The sequence below is a fragment of the Trachypithecus francoisi genome, unplaced genomic scaffold (genome assembly GCF_009764315.1).
Source record: "Trachypithecus francoisi isolate TF-2019V2 unplaced genomic scaffold, Tfra_2.0 Lachesis_group9, whole genome shotgun sequence".
NCBI classification, from domain to species: domain Eukaryota; kingdom Metazoa; phylum Chordata; class Mammalia; order Primates; family Cercopithecidae; genus Trachypithecus; species Trachypithecus francoisi.
In genome coordinates this window covers 15,503,520-15,520,379 of record NW_022681474.1, presented here as the reverse complement: position 1 = coordinate 15,520,379, position 16,860 = coordinate 15,503,520, and the positions used below count along the sequence as shown (strand labels likewise).

At 49.5% G+C, this 16,860-nt stretch overlaps 1 protein-coding gene and 1 long non-coding RNA gene across 2 annotated transcripts in view; both read left to right on the top strand.

Annotated features, from left to right (window-relative positions):
* ADARB2 (adenosine deaminase RNA specific B2 (inactive)) overlaps positions 1-16,860 on the top strand; it is a 509,391-nt gene that overhangs the window by 140,092 nt on the left and 352,439 nt on the right. The window lies entirely within an intron of this gene.
* Positions 9,987-11,745, top strand: LOC117082044. The gene is made up of 2 exons (XR_004436429.1): positions 9,987-10,362; positions 10,937-11,745. It is a non-coding gene; the product is annotated as an uncharacterized LOC117082044 (long non-coding RNA).

The following is a 16,860-nucleotide window of genomic DNA, read 5'->3' as shown; positions in this document are numbered from 1 at the left end:
CAGTGCACATTCCTTTCCTGCTTATTCAAATAATAAGCAGTGGACTGATGGAGCCATGCCGGTAACTTGTGCATGAGAACACAGGACTATTCAAAGGAAAAGGGATACACAAGGAAGACAAACAGCCTTGGGTCGCTTCGGGTTGTGCCTCCCAGACACAGGGTTTTGGATTTGGGAACGTTTTAAAATGTGGATGAGGGTGCTGGGCTGTGGTTCGGTGCTGGTTGGGCCTGATCAAAACAAAGCCAGCCAGGCCTCAAGTCAACTCCTCCAACACTTCAGAGGCCACGCTGCCTCCATCAGGAGCTGTGTCTTGGTCTGTATCGATCTTGTCATCTGCAAGCACTCCACATCTTCTTCTCATGAATTCATGTCAAAGCAGATCCCACACCCCATTGCCTCCATAGCTGAGTGTGAACCCCGAGGCAGGGGCTGGCGTCCATCCAGAGCCGGGCTGTCTTCCCATCTTTGTTCCCTGATTTATGGCTGTGGAACCCACTTTCTCCTCCTTAGGCCAGGATTCCGAGCGCAGTATCAGGCATGGAAAGGTTTTCTCTGCCTTCATCCAGGTGATGTTCCCACCACAGAGGGGCGACTCTTGGTGCCGTTCTTCTATGTTTGATTGTTCACCAGCAAATCCTCCCAACAGCAGCACCGTCTGGCCTACCTACCTCTGTCTACCAAGGAAGAATCTGTTTAAGACAGTCTGCACGTTAAATTCCCATCATTTGGCCTATCAAGTTCCTTATATTGGTTTCTGATGCTCCAAAAACCCAAGGAAAGGCTTTGTTGACCATCAAATCCAGGTTTATTGGACCCACTGCAGATAAAACACCACCTTGATGTAGCATCTGGGGTATCTCAAAATAGAAATAAAGGAAGATAAGTTCAGGGTTTCAGGCCTGGGCTGGGCAGCTTTAAGGTGGATCTTTCAGGGCAGCAACTGGAGGCATTGGGGAGAGGGTGTGACCTGTGAGCTTAGAACTGCTTGTCCTGCAAGGTGGGTCTTGAAGTGAGCCTTGAGCCAGGGTGGCCTTGGTGTGTAGCCTGTAATTGGGTCAAACAAAGATTTACTAGAGCCAGGTCATTTTTCCCTTTGTCACAGTATTGTTGTATTAGTCCATTTTCAGCTGCTGACAAAGACACACCTGAGACTGGGTAATTCATAAAGAAAAAGATGCTTAATGGACTCACAGTTTTATGAGGTTGGGGAGGCCTCACAATCATGGCAGAAGGTGAAAGGCACATCTTACATGGCAGCAGGCAAGAGGGAATGAGAGCCAAGAGAAAGGGGAAACCCCTTACAAAACCATTAGATCTCATAAGTCTTACTCAACTACCATGAGAATAATATGGGGGAAACAGCCCCCTTGACTCAAATATCTCCAACCAGGTCCCTCCCACAGCAAGTGGGAATTATGGGAGCTACAATTCAAGATGAGATTTGGGTGGGGACACAGCCAGACCCTATCAATTGTTTAGCACAGGGAAAAATAAAATGCTTGGTTTCAAATTGTTCAGCTGAGGCACAAGAAAGAGATCAGTATTATTTTTCATGGGAACCCATGGTATCTCCCCACACTTACCTATATTGCTTTGTAAGTGCTCATGGAAAAACAACAACAACCACCAAATCAAAACAACAAATAGACCAAATGCATAACCATATTCACACAGAACCACCTCCTTCTGTCTGAAACCGAACCTATGCAACGATCACACACCCTACTGAAGCAGTGGTTTTCAAACATTTTTTCATTTTTCAAGGGAAACAAAAAAGTACTATATTTAAAACAAAGCTGAGTTCTTCTGTCTGGATGAGGACTGGAACCTCAGCAGGTTCTCTCTGCTGGAGGGACCCCGGAGGATCTCTAAGGGGCCCCCAGACTCCCAGAACCCAACTACATCCCTGGAGCCTTCATGTCAGAAATCATTGTTTTTTTTGTTTTTTTTTGTTTTTTGTGAGGTCAAAATCATTGTTTAGGGACAAATCAATTTTACTGTCAAGCTATGTGTACACAAGAAAGGAGACAAGCACCTTTGGTAAAGGAAATGAGTATACAAGCAGTTATAATAATTTTAGCCATAAATGGAAAAAAAAATCTCCTGAATGCCGGAAGACAGAAAATTTGCAATTCCCCGGTGTAATTGAGTATACTTTTATAGACTTCATTTTTGTTTTGGAAATAAATTCTTGCACAATGAAGATACCCTGGTTAATTTAAGTTATAATTAAAAACAACCCTAACTTATATATTGATTTCATTACATTGTATTTCATTTCTGTTTATTGTTTCATATTTTAACGAGTTAATGAAGGAGGCTTTTTATTTATTTCTTTATGCTACTTACAAACCCAAACTATGTCCTGAATAGAAATCACACTTGTGCAACACATTTTTTTCTTCCCAACTACAGTAATGAGAATGTTGTTCCACTGACATTAAGTAATCGCAGAGAAGCCAGGAATCCATTCTTTGTGTAGGAGGGAGTCAGTTTTTCTGGTTTTCTGGGCAAAGCATCTTGAGATTTACTTAAAAGAAAAAGGTGTTGACAAAGTTCTAACCATCACCTGACCGAGGAAGGTGAGCACATGCCCTCGGGGCAGAGGTGCAGGTAATCACTTAGGAACGTGAGATCCTGACCTTGGTACCATGTTGAAACGCCAGCCTGCGTGGATCTTCCCACACGAAAGGCTTCACTCTGTTCTTAAAGTGAAATCAAATGCATCCGAAAATGTGGCTGAGCCGTTCCCGACCGTCCCACCAGCTGCTCTCAGGTGTCTCATCTTCTGAATTTGGTGGCTTTCAGATCAAGCACCCAGGATCCTTCAGCCAATGCCCTTTGCTGCCTCATACTTCCTGTAGTTGCTGCAAGAGTAGAAAGCCCAAGACTGAGGGGTGGGGGGGGGGGAGGCAGAGGAACTGCGTTGGACTTTTTGTGGCTGTTTGTTGTTAATGGACTTTAATAATTTGGGGGTTGTGAACAGAAAATACCTGAGACAGATCTCAATCAATTTAGAAAGTTGATTTTGCCAAGGTTAAGCACACGCCCATGACACAGCCTCAGGAGGTCCTGAGGACGGGTGCCCAAGGTGGTCAGGTCACAGTCTGGCTTTTCGTTTTTTTGTTTTGCTCTGTTTTGTTTGTTTGTTTGTTTGAGACGGAGTCTCGCTCTGTCATCCAGGCTGGAGTGCAGTGGCGGGATCAGCTCACTGCAAGCTCTGCCTCCCGGGTTTATGCCATTCTCCTGCCTCAGCCTCCTGAGTAGCTGGGATTACAGGCTCCCGCCACCACGCCCGGCTAATTTCTTTTTCTTTTTTTTCTTTTTTTTTTTTTTTTTTTTTGTATTTTTAGTAGAGACGAGGTTTCACCATGTTGGCCAGGATGGTCTCGATCTCCTGACCTCGTGGTCCGCCCGCCTCGACCTCCAAAAGTGCTGGGATTACAGGCGTGGGCCACCACGCCTGGCCACAGTTTAGTTTTATAGATTTCAGGGAGACATGAGACATCAATCCATATCAATCTGTGTAAAAATACATCGGTTAGTCTAGAAAGGTAGGACAACTTGAGGTCAGCAGTGGCTTCCAGGTCACAGGTAGCTTTTCACCGAATACACAATTCCCACGTGAGAGGAGGGCAGAGGAGGAATAGTCAGGTATGCCTCGGGCTGGCTCAGTGACTCTGCATTGTGATGTAAACAATAGGGCAGAGGAAGCAATTAGATATACGTTGTCTCAGGTGCACAGGGGATGACTTTGTCTGTCCTTTGTCCACAGGGAATTTTCTTGTGGGCAAATCACGAGGGAAGCATGTAGCTTTTTTATCTTCATAGCGATCTTATTTAGGAATGAAATGGAAAACAGGTTTGTCTGATGCAGTTCCCACCTTGACTTTTCCCTTTGGCTTAGCGATTTTGGGGTCCTGAGATTTATTTTCCTTTCATGGGGCTCACAGCATAATTGAGTGGTGAGTAGAGTGCCCCCATGCCCCCCATGCCCCCGGCCCCAACACAGGCGCAGCCTCCCCCACTGTCCGCACTGCCCAGCAAAGGGGGCTTTTGTTACAGTCAATGAACCTACATTGACAATCATCACCACCCACCCAGAGCTCACAGTTTACATTAGGGTTTGCTATAGCAGAATGTACTATACATTCTGTGGGTATAGACAAATGTGCAATGGCGTGTATCCATCATTACAGTATACAGTACCATACAGGGTGGTTTTTCTGTCCTAAATCCCCTGTGCTGCACCTGTTTACCTCCCCCTCCTCCAACCCCTGGCAACCCCTGATCTTTTCACTGTCTGCAAAGTTTCACCTTTTACAGAATGTCCTAGAGATGGGCTCCTACAGGATGTAGGCTTTTCAGATGGTCTTTCTTGTTTCAGTTCGCAATGTGCACTTACATTTCCCCCGTGCCTTTTTGTGGCTTCGTAGCTCATTTCTTTCAAGCACTGAAGAGCTGGATAATACGCCATGATCTGGATGAACCACAGACGAAGTATCCATTCACCCACTGAAGGGCCTGTTGGTTGCTCCAAGTTTTGGCAGTTATGGATAAAGCTCCTACAAGCATCCAAGTGCAGGTTTTTGCGTGGACATAAGTTTTAAACTCCTTTGAGTAAACGCCAGGAAGCTCGATTGCTGGATCACCCGACCATAGAATGTTTCCTTTTGTTAGAAACCAGGGAACCGTCATCCGTCATCCACAGAGGCTGCACTATTTTGCGTTCCACCAGCAGTGATGGGAGTTCCTGCTGTTCCACAGCCTCACCAGCATGCGGGTGTCAGTGCTCTGGATTTTGGCCATGCTATTAGGGCTGTAGTGGCATCTCATTGGTGTTTTTATTTGCATTCTCTAGTGACATATGACAGGGGCCTCTTTGCATAGGTTCATTTGCCGTCTGGATGTCTTCTTCGCTGTGGTATCAGTTAAGGTCTCAGGTGCCTTTTTTAACTGGGCCGTTTGTTTTTCTATTGTTGAGTTTTAAGGATCCTTTATATGTTTTCTCCTAATCTGTGGTATGCGTCCTCATTTTCTTGCTGTTGGCTTCTACCGTGCACAAGTTTTTAAATTAAGTCCCATTTGTTGATTTTGTTTTTATGGATTGTTTCTTTGGTGTCGTATCTAAAAAGTCATCACCATACCTAAGGTCATCTACATTTTCTCCTGTGTCATCTTGTAGGGGTTTTATAGTTTTGCCTTTTACATTTAGATCTGTGATTCATCTTGAGTTAATTTTTACAAAAGCTGTTAGATTCATGTCCGGATTCATTTTTTGGCTAGTGGATGTCTAACTATCTTTGCTGCTTTATCAAAGATCAACCCTTAACCCTAACTCTATATTTGTGTGGGTCTACTTCTGGGTTCTTTGTTCTGTTCCACTGATCTATCTGTCCATTCTTTCACCAGTTTGTGCTTCTCCTTCAGCATTGTGTTGACTACTCTGGGCCCTTTGCCTCTCCATATTAACTTTAGAATGAGTTTGGTGATATCCATGACATCACTTACTTAGATTTTGATTGAGAATATATTGAATCTACAAATCAAGTGAGGAAGAACTGACATCTTAAAATACTGAGTCTTCCTGTCCATGAACATGGAATTTCTCTCATTTGGTTCTTAAATTTCTTTCATTAGAGTTTTGTAGTTTTCCTCCTATCTTGTACATGTTTTGTTAGGTTTATACCTAAGCATTTGATTGGGGAGTGGGCTGAGTTCTTTTTTGACCTAATTATCTATTTTAGTAAACCATTCATTTCCTTTAGGCCTATGTCACTGCATCTTAAAAACTCTGCTTTATACACTGCACAGGGCTGTTGCAAAGACCAAATGATAAATCACGCTTGAAAGTTATCTGTGAAATGCAAAGCTCTGTAGATTCTCAAGATCATATTTACATAAAGGGCCCTGTCAGTATATACAATTCTACGACTGTCTTTATGACAGTGACCCCTTGCCATCCTCTCATCTTGTGGCATTTTTTACTTTTCTCTGGGAAGGTGAAATTTTGAAATGCTTCATGTTGAAATGTGACCTCTGTGGAGGCAGAATAGGTCAAGTGTTGATCTATGGCATGAAGTCCCAAGGGCTGAAATCCTGAAAAATTGTTTATCTTTAATCCAACAATTACTTTGTGATGATAGATGAAGTCCCAGTCGCCAGGAGAAAGAGCAATATTGGCGACAAGAAATACAAAGTGGAGGCATCTGGGAACACAGGGACGTAAGCGGCTCGGCCCATGCACCCGGGAGGCCTTTCAAAGACAGGCCCGCGACCGCTCTGTAGTGTCATTAACATGCTCAGCAGAGCTGGGGGTTCTCCCAGCCCCTGGGTCTGAGCAGAGGCACAGCGATTGTGAAATCAGTGCTGAAGGTCGCTACGAGGAGGGTGCTGAATGGGGTCTGGCTGACGTTGGTCTTCCTGACAACCGTGTTTCCCCATGACATGGAACACATTGGAGTGTATGGAGGGTAAGAGGAGCCTGAGCAGCCTCAGGACAGTAGCATCTGCACTAGGGTTAGGGTCGGGCCACAGACACCAGCAGATGTGGCTTGAGCTCACGCACTGGCAGTCACTGGCTGTTTGGCTGAGGGTGCTGCTTGGTGTGCCTGTTGCACTCAAATGGTGGCAGCTGCAGTGGAAGCGGTCATCGTTCTGTAGCTACAGCTGTCATTCATCTCCCGTAAAGGTGGAAAATATATCAAGAAAGAAATGCATGGATTTATTCTTTGAAGGCCCTTTCTGGTCTTCTGATACTGCCAGGGAAACCAGGGCAGCAGGAGGGTGGATTTTGTTTCCTAAGGTGTAAAATGTGGAGTCAAACGCAGGGATCTAGCAGCCGTGGGTCAGTGCTGGGCAGACCCCAGTGAGAGCTGCTGCTGATAGAGGCCCTGAGACTGAGCATGGGAGACAGCGAGGCCCTCCCTCTGCTACCAGCAGATAACATAGGGCCACATCGCTTCCCACTGCCACTGAAGTAGCCGGGCCAGAGACAACTCCAACTCCAAATGGTTTCCCGTGTCCCAAGGTGCTCATCTACCACTTAATCCATTTCTGCATCTCATCCATCATGTAAATGAAACGTGGAACGGTCCCAAGTTTCTTCAAGAGGCTGTTAGCCCTCGACAGCAAGTATTTTAGAGTTGATTAGATTAAGAAGGTCTGCTCGGACCTCGACTCAAGTGCTGTTTATGTAGCTCAAGTGTCAACCAAGCTCAGTGGACCACAGTGAGTGGGGAAGCAGCCTCTGGGGGAGGAGGTGGTTTCCTGTTCCAGGGCAGAGAAAATAGCCCCTGTGTGCTTAGCATGTGTGGGCACCATGCTGAGATTGTGCGCTCTGTGCACACACACACACACACACACACACATTTCTAAATCATCTCTATGCCTACCTGGGTGTATCTGTCTCTATGCACTGTGTCTACGTATGTGTATATGACTCTGAGTGTGTTCTCTCCTCTATATGTGCTGTGTATACATTCTCTGTCTATATCTAGCTCTATATAGATGTGCGCGCACACACATGCATGTATATATGTATACACACATGCACTTAATACTCAAAAAATTATCCATGAGGTGAGTACTATCAGATACTCAAGACCTACTCTTATGGTAGGTAATATTGTCGTTCCATTCTACAGGTTTACATTCAGGCTAATTACCTGGTCAAGGTGACAGCTAACAAGAAGTAGAGCCAGGCTAGGAACTCAGGAGGTGGCTCCAGGGCCCAGATTCCACTGTCACGCCTCCTGCTCTGGGAGTGAAGGGGCCACGTGGCCGCCTGAGCTGCTGTCCTTGGGGGAGATGCTGACATTTCTCTACCAGGAGAGGCAGCACCTTCCTGGAAACCTGGCTCCAGTGGAACTGGGAGTGTGCGTCCCTGTAGCTGTCACAGGGAAAGCCCCCACGAGGAGAATGTCTGATGGGTTTAAGCCTCACATGGCTCCAGGCTTCTTCCCGACACCTTGAACATCATTTGAGGACTGCTGGCCCCACAGCAGGCTTCTCCCTGACCAGGTTCTGTCCCTGCTTCTAGTCAGTGCATTGGTGAGGACACACAGGGCTGCAAACATTGTCACCACAGGTTCCGGAAGCTCCACGTTGGGTATTCACCCAGAGGAGCTGGAAACACGTCCACACAAAGTCCTGCATACAGATGTTTATAGCGGCTTTATTCAGAATAAGAGGCAACCAAGATGCCCTTCGTGGGTGAGAGAATAAGCACTGGGCTTCCTCTGCACGATGGAGTGTGATTCGGCACAAAGAGAAATGGGCAATCAAGCCGCGGAAAGACCTGGAGGAATCTTAAATGCACATTGCTAGGTGAATAAGGTAGTCTGAAATGGTTATAAGGTATATGTTCTAAAAAATATTCTAAAAATGTAAAGCTATGAAAGCAGACCAGCGGTGGCCAGGGCTTGTGGGGAAGGAGGGATGAATAGAAGGAGCACGGTGGATTTTCAGGGCAGGGACACTGCTCTGTGTGGATCCAAGTCACTCTCCATCTGTCCAAGCCCATGGAAGGTTCAACACTAAGGGTAAGCCCCAGCTTAATCCTTGGACTTCATAATGGGGCGGCTGTGCATTTGCGGGGAGGAAGCACGGGGGAGCTCTCTGTAATTTCTTCTTTATTTTGTTGAGAACCTCAAACTGCTCTAAATAAAATGAAATCTTAAAAAAAAAGAAGCTTTAAGACAAATTTTCTCATCTCAGAAAGAAAGACCCATGAAGAGATAAGTTACAATGCCAGACCAACATACATACACAATTTTAGAGATATGGCATGGCATTATCCTAAGCGAACTAATGCAGGAACAGAAAACCAAATATCCTATTTTCTCACTTATAAGTGGGGGCTAGACATTGAGTATTCATGGACACGAAGGAGGGAATGATACGCACGGGGCCTGCTTGAGGGTGGGAGGAGGGCAAGGACTGAAAAACCGTCTATCAGTCACTCTGCTTATGACCTGGGTGGTGAAATAATGTGTACACCAATGTACCCCGGCAAGATGCAATTTACCTGTGTAAATGTACATGTACATGTACTCCTGGAACCATGATAAAGGTTTTTTAAAAAATAAAATAAGAAAGAAATCTGGCACACAACATAGACAATTCAGGGGCACTCGCTCCTCTGCCTCGTCCAAGTTGTACATTCCTGGGGAGTGGAGACTGTTTTCGTGAACAGGGATGACTAATGTTTACAGGGTGAACAGAGAGGACTTCAAAGGGAGTCCCTGAGTCACAAAAGGCGAGCGGCTGCCAGGAACACCAGGCATGTCTGGGGAGATTCGGGGAGAGAATGCCACCTAGGTGTCCATGGCCAGCCTGTGCAGGGTGACTGGGCCACTCGGAAGTCAGACCAAGTATGAGGAGGGTTTGGGATGAGAAGTCACCGGCAGTAACCTCAGAGGTGTCAGCCAGGGCCAAGGAATTTGCTTTCTGTTGAGAAGTTCATCCTTCCTCTTTCTCACGTGATAAACTAGCATATTTACATCACCTAGCTCAGATTTGGAGTCTTTATTTTATTTTTTAGGAAGTATTTCTGCTTCACATAGAAAAGCGAGGTGCTCTGCGTCTGCGACATGCTGCCTCACTGGAGAGTATTTCAGAGTCCCTTCCACCCCTGTGACTGTCAAATGAAATCAGAAACGGGTCCGTTCCATTGAACGCCTGTCTCCCTGTGTACTCTTTACAGCTGAGTCACAGTCTCTCAAATCATCGTCAACAATTCTCTTGATTCCAACCAACTGATGATTAACTTGCTGTTATGTGTACACTGTAATTTCCCCATTTTCATCTTTCTTTTAAAAATGCAGAAATTACATGATTCAGCGGCACACATAAGCATGTGGCTGAGTCTAATGCAGGCAATCGTAGGAGGATGTAAACTGTGCCTTCTGTTCACTGTGTGGTTTTGCCAGGGCTCCAAGCCTCGTGGGAAACAGCGTATTTGCCCTCGAGCAGGTGACCGGCGTTCCCGGATGACGAGTCTGTGACAGCTGAGCGTCTTCACCTGCCTGACCCTAAGTACTGATATAAAGGGGTGTGCTAGGAGGATGCCAGCCCTATCGGAGCTGGAAGACAGGGTAAACTGAGGCAGTGTGGGCATCTGGGGCTCTCCCACCTCGTGGTGCCCTGGTCCATCCCGCTCACTGCCCACCCGCTTCCTGCCCTGATGGGCCAGGCTCGCTGCACCCCGCCCACCTCTGCTCCTGCCTGTGGCATCCTCCCTGTGTGTCCCACCCCAGACCCCCAGCACCCAGCCTCACCAGGAGCATGGGAAAGCTCTCCCAGGGCACCCAGGAGAGTGCCTGAGTGTGGGCCTGTGAGTGCTGGTGGTGTTTGTAGGTGTGTGTATACACATATGTGTGCATATATGGGGGAGGGGTGTCTGTGTATATGAGCACCTGTGTGCCTGTGTGCAGTGTGTGCCTGTGTGTACATAAACATAGGCACACCTGTGTGCAGTGTGAATGTGTGCCTGAGTCTGTGTTAGTGCGCATGAGCATATGTGTGCACACACTTCTCTGTGTGTGTGTGTGTTTGTGTGTGTGTGTTTGGGGTAACATGGTACGCAGTGTGATCACATAGAGAACTGTGGTTCAGCTGAGGATTTGGGCACCCGGCCCAATAGCACCCACAGCTGCCAGGGGAGCCTCCAGATCCACACCAAGGGCCCCAGGAAGCTGAACACTCAGAAGCAGGGTTGCCTTTGCAACAGCACAGCTCCCAGCTCGCTACTGCCAGTGACTTGTTCAGCCTCAAGTCTGTCCTAGAAATAAAGCCTCATGCAGATTTCAAAGTCGCTCGCAGTGATAAAATGAAACTAAGTTATTTATATTTTTTAATTTAAAAATGTCAATTAACATGAACTCATTGAAGAAAATTTCAGTAACAAAATATTTTTTAATGTGTATTTAAGACAGGGATAAGCGTGACTTCATGCTTTGTCACCTGCTCTTTTTCGCTGCCTGGCCCTCCCACCTCTGCACGCACCATCCATCCCGCTGCAGGAAGTGCTGGGAACCCCTAAAGTTCACCTCGTTCACATTTCCATCCTGCGGGGAGGTGACCAGGTGTCAGTGAGATGCAGCACACACCGCCTCGCTTTGCTGGGCTTGCTGAAAGAAACTCCTCAGGTGGGGTGGCTGGAGCAACTGACTTTCCTGCTCCCGCAGTCCTGGAAGCTGGAGGCTGAGATCAGGATGTCCACAGGGCTGGCCCTGCCTGAGGCTTCTCTTCAGGGCTTGCAGATGCTGTCTTCTCCCTGTGTCCTCACAGGGTCGTCCCTCTGGTTGTGTCTGTGTCATCTCCTCTTTGTATAAGGACACCAGGCAGATTGGATTTGCACCCATCCTAATGACCTCATTTTATTTATATTAATTACCTGTTTGAAGACCCTGATCTCCAAATACAGTCACCGTCTGAGGTCCTGGGGGTTAGGGCTTCAGCACGGGACTTTGGGGGACACAGCTCACATGCAACACCTTGCGGGGCTCCCTGTCTGTCGTGCGTGGCAAGGCTGGTGGGGCTGCACGTTCACTCTACCCGCCGTCCTTTCCTACCATCCCCTGGGCACCACCCTCACCAGCCACAGCCACAAGGCCTTCCTACAGCCTGTCACGTTCGCAGCTGCCAGCCCTGGTCTCAGTGACGTCAGTGCTAGTCTGGGGACAAGCATCACTGCTTTTGGATAGAGTCACCAGATCAAATAAAGGAGACCTGATCCGATTCTAGTTTCAATAAACAACATCCACCTCCTGTGTGCACGAGCATATCACTGCAGCTTCTGGACAGCCTTACACCAGGATGCACCTGAGCTTCTTTCCGTCCACCTCCTGTGTGCATGAGCGTGTCACTGCAGCTTCTGGATGGCATGGCACCAGAGCACATCTGGGCTTCTTTCCTTGCTGTGTCTGATGTGCCTAGGGGAGCCCTAGGCACCCCAGGCCTAGGGCTCTCCAAGGTGGAGAAAGCTGGAGGGCCCTTCGTGAGAAGTGCAGTGAATCTGTTAAATCATCCTCGGGAACCCAAGGGGATAGCAATTGCTGCACCTGCTGAGCCTCCCCCGGCCAGCAACCTGCCCATAGCCTGAGACCTGCTCTCACCCAGCCCCAGTCCCTTGGAGACACCTCACTGCCTCCAAGGCCAGAAGGGGAACTGAGGCTTGGAGAGGGCAGGTGGCTGCTGCCCCAGGGCCGCACAGCGCAATGGGGCCTGAATCACACTTGACAGAGTCCACACATCCCTCCTTATCCTCCACCTTCAATGTGTGATGCAGCCATTGTCCCGAAGGGCCTTTCCCTGAGAGACACTGGGGGCGTGGGTTTCAGGGCTCAAAGCTTCAGGAAACCCAGCTGGTCCATCTCCAACTGGGGAGTGACACAGGGCCCCTCCGCTCACTATAGACTGATGATCACCTGTCTCCAACTGGGGGTTGCACAGTGCCCCTCACCCACTCGAGACCAAGGATCACTGGACAGAGACACAGACCTAGCATTTCTTATCCCGGGGGTCCCACCTACAGTTCACAGAACTCTTGGTCCTCTCGGCTCCTGCCAGCACCACACAACCATAGCATGAACTGCTGCTATTGTATTTCCAGGACATTCAGCAGGGAGAGCCCTCCTGCAATGGCCCCTGAGCCCTCCAGTGACCCTGATCCCCTCCAGTGACCCTGAGCCTTGTCCTGGACCCTGGGCCCCCTCCAGTGACCCTGAGACCCCTCATATGACCCTGAGTCCTCTCCTGTGACCCTGAGCCCACTCCTGTGACCCTGAGTCCCTCCAGCGACGCTGAGTCCCACTCCTGTGACCCTGAGTCCCCTCCTATGACCCTGGTTCCCAGGCTCCCCAGTGGCCCTGGGCCCCCTCATATGGTCCTGAATTTCCCTTTAGTGGCCCTGAACCCCCTCCAATAGGCTCTGAGCCCCTTCCCATGGATCCTAAAGCCGCTCCCGTGGGCTGTGTGCTCTGCAGCTGTAAGTGCCCCTCTCTGAGGGGCTTCACGCGCTGTCTGACAGGAAGGGTTTCCTGAGCAGTGTGCGACAGAGGAGGGATCAGGTGCCCTGGGTTGAGCTGATTCAGAAACGACCCTGGTCCTGCCCCAAGGCCAGAGCCAAACTGCCAGCCTCTCTGGGTCTCTGTGACCCCATCTGGAAACCATGGAGCTTGACCCCAGGGGGATCCCACAGAGTCCCCCAGCTGAGCATCCCACCCTCCTACACCCCAGGGCCTCAGAGGCACAGGAGCAGGTAGGGAGGAGGCTGAGGACAGAGGGGGAGAGACGGTGGCTGGGCGCAGAGCCCCTCAGAGCAGCGTCCGCACGCCTGTGTCTCCAGGGTGTGCAAACAGAAAGGGGCTCCACAGCCCTCTGAGCGGCGGTGCTGGTGCTGAGTGCTGCATGCCTGTCTGCTTACTGTTCCCCCGTGTCTCTGCTGTGAAATGTGCTGCTTTGCATCTCTGCTGTGAAATGCGCTGCTTTGGCATCTTTAAGATCCATTATTCTCCACAATCACCACCTGTGAGCTGGCAAAACAAGCATACATTTCCCTCCCAGAAAAATAATCAGCACTGAGAATACAGAATCCAGCCGCTACCTTTTTAATGAGTTGAGCAGCCTGGCCTTTAATTTATAGCAGCCTCTTAAGCAGCCAGGGGAATATATTAGTTTTAATTTTTTTAAGAAACAAAAACAGCAGAATTGCTCTGTTCATAAAATCCAATCACAAGCAAGCCGTTCCGTGAGGGGTGAATTAATTAGCACTACTTACTAAGGTTTTACTGCTATTGATTCATTCTGCTCCATCAATAATCCTAATTCACCCACAAAACCAATTCAGCTTAATAACCCGCGCAAGGGAGTCAGGAAGTTGAGTCACCTGTTACAATGTTGCTGCCCGCAGTTTCTCTTTTGGCCTCTGTTTTTCTGTCAACTCAGCCCCTGAATTGCTGCCTCTGGATCTCCTGGCAGTGCCACTCAACACCCTGAAATCATCGCTCAAATCATCTTTTCCCTTCCACTCTGCCACCATAGCCCCTCCTGCCTCGTGTCAAGTAACTAAAATAGCCGCCACTTCCTGGCTGTGTGTTCCCCAGATTCACAGGTTGAAGTCCGACCCCCAGGACCTCAGTTGACTGGGTTTGGTGGTGGGGTCTTTACAGAGATAATTAAGGTAAAATGAGATTTTTAGGCTGGAGCCTAATCCAATCTACATGGTGTCCTTATAAAAGCAGAGATTAGGACACAGACACGCACAGAGGGAGGACCCCTGAGGACACAGGGAGACAGCAGGGTCTATAAGAACAGGGACCTTAGGAGGAACCAGCCCTGCCGACACCTTGACCTTGGACACCCAGCCTCCAGGACACTGGGAACAGGAGTGTCTGTTCTCTGTGGCGCTTTCTAGGAAAGTCCAAGAAGACTCGTGCCACTTCTAACCCATCCTCTGCCTCTCGTTGACCACCCAATTCTCTTTCCTAAAACTCCACCTTTCACCATGTCCCCTCTGCTTTCAGCACCAATTTCTCAATCTTCAACTCGAAGCCCTTGTCCCAGCCTGACGCCTCATGATCTATGCAGGTTTGACTCATGACCTCCGCGAAAATGCCCTCAAACCGGCTGTTTCCTTCATGCTGTGCGTGTGTAAGAGGCTGTTCCGTTCCATGCTCTCGGCCCACATCACATGTGGCTCTTCCTTGCTCAGCAGACGGCTCGGCCGGGAGGCGGGAGGGAAGGACGCCAGCTTCCATGATTTGCAGCCTCAGAATTCCCTGTGTGGGTATCTTATTTTTTTCCTAAAGGTCTTTCAGATATAAGACATTTTGATCTTCAAAAAATGCCAGGTACATCACGGAGGCATTGTCGTTGTTTTAACATAAGAAACAAAGTCCCCAAAAGGTTAAGATATGCAGTTCATGGCAGATCGAGGATTAGCAGGACGTGTCTTGCGTCCTGTCCAGCAGCCATCTTACTAGGTGTCACGACCTCTATGGCTAGTTGAGGAACTGGCTGCAGCAGGCTCACTGGGCGGCAGGAGGGCTCACAAGACCCCGTTGAGCTTGAAGCCCAGCGCGCCCCAGTCCTGGCTCCCATCATCTTGCCTTGAGGAGCTGAGTAGAGCACCGCCCTGCTGGGTGCCTGCTTCATGGAGAACATCATAACGAGATCCCCGGCGTTTTCCGGCTCAACTTCCAAAGGACACTGAGCTCTTCCTCAGGCCTGTGCAAGGAGGTGCAGAGTGGGCCTGGGTCTGGGAAGGGCAGGGAGAGGCCGCCGTGACCACTGCATGATCCATTGATTCACCTTCTCTAAGAAATGGACGTCAGGGGATGGAATGAGAGTGAGGGTGGGGTGTTCGAGGCACCGGCCCGGCTCTCTGCGGATGGCACCTTTACTTTCTGCTGTGTACTTCGGCCTCATCAGTCTCCGCCCCACGCTCAACATGTTCCCACGCTCTTCTGTGACATGGGGGGAAATGGGGGAGGGCACTTTCATCCCAGGCAGCAGCAGTTGACAGCTGGTGCGCACGGGGTAGGGAGTTGCAACCTGAGCACAGCTGAGTGCCGGTGACAGCCCCACCCGGGCTCATCCAAGCTGTCTTTTCCCAGCTGAGAGCCCCAGTCCCCAGGCTCACTGAGTCTCTCATCCCCATCAGTGACAGGGACAGGCCCACCCCAGACAAGCACACATAGCCACTGTCTGCCTCCAAGCAAATGTCGGCAGACGCATCCTCTGTTCATTCACTGGCCTCCTGAACTGAAGCCCAAAGTCCTGTTCTGAGCTCCACCTCTGCTGAGAGCTTGCTGGCCTGCAGGAGCCTGGGCCGCTGAAGCCGACCCTCTGACAGACTGGGGCCACTCTGGCCATGTAAGTGGCCACTGGGCGGCAGTGGATGTGGAGAAAGGTCACTGCTGCAGGAAAAGACCCACCTGCATGGCCGCAGTAGGGTGTGTGAGGAAAAGACCCACCTGCATGGCCGCAGTAGAGTGTGTGAGGAAAAGAGCCACCTGCACAGCCGCAGTAGGGTGTGTGAGGAAAAGACCCACCTGCATGGCCGCAGTAGGATGTGTGAGGAAAAGACCCACCTGCATGGCCGCAGTAGAGTGTGTGAGGAAAAGAGCCACCTGCATGGCCATAGTAGGGTGTGTGAGTGAGCCAAGCAGGGACAAGCCGTGCGTGGGTACAGAAGGGCACTAGGAGCACTTGGGGCCCAGAAGCACCATCAGCAAATGTCCATGCAGGGAGGTCCCAGCTCAGGAGGGCCCCTGGGAAGCCCAGGCTGCAACACCTGCTCTCTGGGTCCTCCATCTCAATGACCTCCTCTTCACCGCCCTTCTTCCCCAGCCCTCTCTCTTTACAAAGTATTTATTTTCTTCTTTATCTATTTACTGAGGGCTCAGTATTATGCCAAGTTCTGCCCACATCCTACCCAGTCAGTACTCAGCCCAGCATGGCGCAGGGGTGGTCCTCCCTTTTTATAAGTAAGAATGACAAGCCTTGGGCACTTGTCTCTTCTATACGAATCAACATGCTACAAAACAAAACAAACCCCCTCACTGTCATTCAGACAGACGAGGAAGGGCACCCACCATCAGTCCCCAAAGAGCCTCCTGCAGCCATTTTCATCTTCCCTCTTCTATGTCCTGGTGGCCTCACAGCACAGCTGCCTGATCCCTGCCTCGCTCAGTCCTGTAGAGACCTGAGATAAACAGGTGCCCACTCACCAGCACACTCACCTGCAAGCTCACCTGTTCACTCATCTTCACACTCACCTGCCTACTCACCTGCCCACTCACCACCACACTCACCTGCCTACTCACCTGTCCACTCACCTGCACACTCATG